Below are 6,000 nucleotides of genomic sequence, written 5' to 3'. Positions count from 1 at the left end.
CCTTAGATTCACAGCAGACCTATCAGAAGAAACCCTCCAAGCCCGAAGACAATGGTGGGATATAGTGAAAAAACTTCATGAAATGAATGCCTCACCAAGAATACTCTACCCGGCTAAACTCTCAGTTAAACTTGAAGGAACCATACATTATTTCATGGACAAGCAACAGCTCAGGAACTTCATAGACTCAAGACCAAATTTAAAAGAAGGACTCAAAGGGCTACTATAAGACAAGGAAAAAGACCTATAAGAACAACAAACCCTACAGAAAAATGGCACAAAATCCAATGACAATAATCTCTCTTAATGTTAACGGGCTAAATGCACCAATCAAGAGGCATAGAGTGGCAAAATGGATTCGGAAACTAAACCCAACCTTCTGCTGCCTACAAGAAACACATCTGAATAGCCGGAACAAACACAGACTAAAAATCAAAGGATGGAAAACAATCCTGCAAGCAAACAGCCCCCTCAAAAAAAAAGCAGGGGTGGCCATACTAGTATCCGATAGCATTGATTTCAGGCTGAAAAAGATCAGAAGGGACAGCAAAGGTCATTTTATATTCATCAAGGGATATGTGCAACAGGAAGAAATCACACTCCTAAATGTATACGCACCTAATGAACGACCAGCGAAATACTTAAAAGAACTCCTAACAGAATTTAAGGAGGACATAACTAGCACCACGATAGTAGTTGGAGATTTCAACACTGCCTTATCACCTCTGGATAGATCGACAAGAACAACACTCAGCAAGGAAACGATGGCCCTGAAGGAAGAAATGGAGGAGACAGGGCTAATAGACCTATACAGGGCTATATACCCCCAAAAGAAAGAATACACATTCTTTTCCAGTGCACATGGAACATTTTCCAAAATAGACCATGTTCTGGGCCACAAGTTATTCCTTAATAGAATTGGAAAGATAGAAATTGTATCAACTATCTTTTCAGACCATGATGCACTGAAGATGGAAGTTAATCATGCACAGACTCGGAGAACCAAATCAAACACTTGGAAATTAAACAACTCACTATTGAACAATGAGTGGGTCACGGAGGAAATCAAGAAAGAAATTAAGAGATACCTCGAAACAAATGAGAATGAAGACACAAGCTACCAGAACCTATGGGACGCAGCTAAAGCTGTGTTAAGGGGAAAATTTATAGCTCTGCAAGCCTTCCTCAGAAAGGAAGAAAGGGCCTATATAGATAGTTTGACTTCGCAGCTCAAGATCTTAGAAGAGGACCAGCAAAAGGAACCCAAACCAGATCGAAGGAAAGAAATAATAAAACTTAGAGCAGAAATTAACGATATGGAAACCCGAAAAACAATCCATAAGATCAATGAAACAAAGAGCTGGTTCTTCGAGAAAATAAACAAGATTGATAAACCGCTAGCAAGACTCACAAAGAAAGAAAGAGAGAAAACCCTAATAAACCGAATCAGAAATGAAAAGGGGGACATCACAACAGAAACCAAGGAGATTCAAAGGATCATCAGAGACTACTTTGAAAGTCTGTATGCCACAAAACAAGAGAACCTAAAAGAAATGGATGAATTCCTTGACTCCTACAACCTCCCAAGACTGAGCCAAGAAGACGTGAAATACCTGAATAGGCCCATAAATATCAAGGAAATCGAAACGGTAATCAAAAGTCTCCCCAAAAACAAAAGCCCAGGTCCAGACGGATTCACTGGCGAATTCTTCCAAACATTCAAAGAAGACTTGTTGCCAGTTCTCCTTAAGCTTTTCCAGGAAATCGAAAAGACAGGAACCCTTCCAAACAGTTTCTATGAGGCACATATCTCCCTAATACCAAAAGCAAACAAAGACACCACTAACAAAGAAAACTATAGACCAATATCCTTGATGAATACCGATGCGAAGATTCTCAACAAAATACTAGCAAATAGAATCCAACAACTCATCAAAAAGATCATACACCATGACCAAGTGGGATTCATCCCAGGGATGCAAGGTTGGTTTAACATTCGGAAATCAATCAACATAATCCATCACATCAACAAAAGTAAAGATAAAAACCATATGATCATATCCATAGATGCAGAAAAAGCATTTGACAAGATCCAACACCCATTCATGATAAAAACTCTCACCAAAATGGGTTTTGGAGGAACTTTTCTCAAGATAGTCAAAGCCATCTACCATGAACCTATGGCGAGCATTATCATCAATGGAGAAAAACTAAGGGCTTTTCCTCTGAGATCGGGGACAAGACAAGGATGTCCACTCTCACCACTTCTCTTTAATATAGTACTGGAAGTATTAGCAATAGCCATCAGGCAAGAAAAAGATATTAAGGGGATTCAGATTGGAAAGGAAGAAATCAAGCTCTCACTATTCGCAGACGATATGATACTATACCTAGAGAAACCTAAAAGCTCTAGTAAGAAACTCTTAGAAACAATTGACCTATACAGTAAAGTCGCAGGCTATAAAATCAATACCCAAAAATCCATGGCCTTCCTATATGCAAACAATGAGACAGAGGAAAGGGACATGAAAAAAGCAATCCCATTCACAATTGTGCCCAAGAAAATCAAATACCTTGGAATCAGCTTAACTAAAGAAGTAAAGGACCTCTACAAAGAAAACTATAAAACGCTACTTCATGAAATAAAAGAGGACATGAGGAAATGGAAAAATATCCCCTGCTCATGGATAGGGAGAATCAACATTGTCAAAATGGCAATACTCCCCAAAGCATTATACAGATTTAACGCGATCCCTATGGGGATACCCATGGCATTCTTCAAAGAAGCGGAGCAAGCAATCCTGAAATTTATATGGAATAATAAACGCCCACGGATAGCTAAAACAATTCTTGGGAAAAAGATGATGGGAGGCATCACCCTTCCCAACCTTAAACTCTACTACAAAGCGGTAACAATTAAAACAGCATGGTACTGGAACAAAAGCAGAACTGCAGACCAATGGAACAGGGTGGAATATCCCCACACACAACCTCAAAGGTATGATCATCTAATCTTTGATAAAGGTGCAAGAGATGTGAAGTGGAGCAAGGAAAGTCTCTTTAACAAATGGTGCTGGCACAACTGGACAACCACATGCAAAAAAATGGGCTTAGAACTCGATCTGTCACCATGCACAAAAGTCAGATCAAAATGGATTAAAGACCTCAACATCAGACCACAAACCATAAGGTACATTGAAGACAAGGTAGGCAAAACCCTCCAGGATATTGAAGATAAAGGTATCTTCAAAGATGACACGGAACTAAGCAATCTAGTAAAAACAGAGATCAACAAATGGGACTACATTAAACTAAAAAGCTTCTGCACAGCAAAAGAAACAGCGACCAGAATACAAAGACTATCTACAGAATGGGAAAGGATATTTACACAATACACATCAGATAAGGGGTTGATATCAAGGGTATATAAAGCACTGGTTGAACTCTACAAGAAGAAAACATCCAACCCCATCAAAAAATGGGGCGAAGAAATGAACAGAAACTTTACCAAGGAAGAGATACGAATGGCCAAAAGACACATGAAAAAGTGCTCTGCATCACTAATCATCAGAGAGATGCAGATCAAAACAACTTTGAGATACCACCTCACACCACAGAGGCTAGCACACATCCAAAAGAACAAAAGCAACCACTGTTGGAGAGGATGTGGGGAGAAAGGGACCCTTCTACACTGCTGGTGGGAATGCCGGCTAGTTCAGCCCTTTTGGAAAACAGTATGGACAATTCTCAAAAAACTTGAGGTTGAGCTCCCATTTGACCCAGCAATACCGCTGCTGGGAATATATCCCAGAAAAGCCAAAAAGTATAGTCGAAGTGACATCTGCACTTATATGTTCATCGCAGCACTGTTTACAATAGCCAGAATCTGGAAAAAACCCGAGTGCCCTAGAACAGATGACTGGTTGAAGAAACTCTGGTACATATATACAATGGAATACTATGCAGCTGTTAGAAAAAATGAGGTCATGACGTTTGCATATAAGTGGATCTACATGGAAAGTATCATGCTAAGTGAAATGAGTCAGAAAGAGAGAGACAGACATAGAAAGATTGCACTCATCTGTGGAATATAGAATAATAGACTATAAGACGAACACCCAAGAATAGTAGAAATAAGTACCAGGAGGTTGTCACCATGGCTTGGAGGCTGTTCTCTCATCCTGGGCAACTCAGAGAAGGGAACAGCAAGTAAAATGTGGTTGTTGGTCATGTGGGGGAAAGATGATGCGGGCCAAATATAGACTAGAGACTGAACGCAATGGCCACTCAACACCTTTATTGCAAACCACAACACCTAATCAGAGAGAAAGAACAAAAGGGAATACCCTGCCATAGTGGCAGTGTGGGGTGGGGGGAGACGGGACTGGGAAGGGGGGGTGGGATGTTGGGTTTACTGGTGGTGGAGAATGGGCACTGGTGAAGGGATGGGTTATCAAACTTTGTAAGGGAGAAACATGAGCACAAAAATGTATAAATCTGTAACTGTACCCTCACGTTGACTCACTAATTAAAAATAAACTATAATAAAAAAAAATAAATAAATAAATAAATAAATGTTGCAGCATTACTAATCTGCTCTAGTTTCTTGTGGACAGCATGTAGGGATGGCACACTGACAATCACAGGTCTTTAGCTTCATGACTCTCATTTCACAGGTCAAGTTGGTACAGGCAGACATGGCAAGCAGGAAGGCTGTCAGCAAAGTCAGAGGCAGGTAGGAATAAAGAAGATCACGTCAATACAGTGACCTTTTCTTGCCTTAAATATGTCATGTATCCCGTCCCTTTAGTTGTTTCTGGTATCAGATTGGTCACACCTTATGAGATCATCAAATTGGAATAACCAATATGGTTGCAGATGAAGATGTGGATGGTTGTAGGACAGCCAGTCAGACTGCATACGCCCTAATGTTGGGATGTAAAATGACATCATCTGCCCTTAGGCACATAATGTTTAGTGGATGACCAAAAGGCTCACATATGTAAACTAGGGTGTGTAATTTGATCATCAGAAGTCTGGCCCCACCTCTTTCTAGTCTCCCCCGCCCCCTCACTTTCTCCATAGCATAGGACCAGGCACACATTAAATTCTGTCCTTCATAATCTGGATTATAGGTGCATATGGATTAAGATAACTTGGTTTCTGAGAAGCGTGGCCAAAGGACTTTCCCTCTGATACAGGGGTTGCAAGCATAAATACCTATAAGTCCTACACAACTTGAGTGTGAGACTGGCCAGATGAACACTGCAGGGCACAGAGAAAGCCAACGGATGAGGCACTTGAGACCAAGCAAACAGACACACATTTGCTCCACCTGAGCACACATGCCGACAAGGTTATAGAGCCTCTGACTTCTCAAGGTTAGAAAACTAGATTTTTATGCAAAGTCCCCTAAACTTTAAAGATTGGTGACTGATTGACAAAAATGAAGAACATAATATGGACTAGATCAGGCAAATATAAACCAATAATTGCCAGTTATACACCTTTTTACTTGATCCCCGCTGACCTATCCGCCTATTGAAGGACAAATTCTTTCTTTAGTTCCTGTTCAGGCTCCTAAGAAAACTATTTGGCTTGACTCATTCTTCTAGATCATTCTTCAGACCACAATTGGCTGCTTTAGTTTTGGTGCCAGCTCTTGCTTCATGCCTCATCTCCTCAGGTGTATCTAGCACAGAAGAGGAACTACTATGAGGCAGAATGGGGTCTCTCAATTAACAAGGATTATCAACCCTTGTACAGTGTCCACGGTGGGTCCATGTCAGCAAATATACATATATATACATATATATATACATATATGTGTCTGTGTGTGTCTGTGTGTGTGTGTGACCTTAGTCTCTGAGCAGTATCAGTCAGGGATTCGTGTGTTTGTGTGTTTGTGTCTGTATGTGTGTTTCCACATTCATTTAGTATATACCCAGCCTGGGGAAAGTCACTGGGAAGGGATCAGAGACTAGACATCTGGAGCTGGCT

The sequence above is a fragment of the Sorex araneus genome, chromosome 2 (assembly GCF_027595985.1).
Source record: "Sorex araneus isolate mSorAra2 chromosome 2, mSorAra2.pri, whole genome shotgun sequence".
NCBI lineage: Eukaryota > Metazoa > Chordata > Mammalia > Eulipotyphla > Soricidae > Sorex > Sorex araneus.
This window is presented reverse-complemented; position numbering follows the sequence as displayed.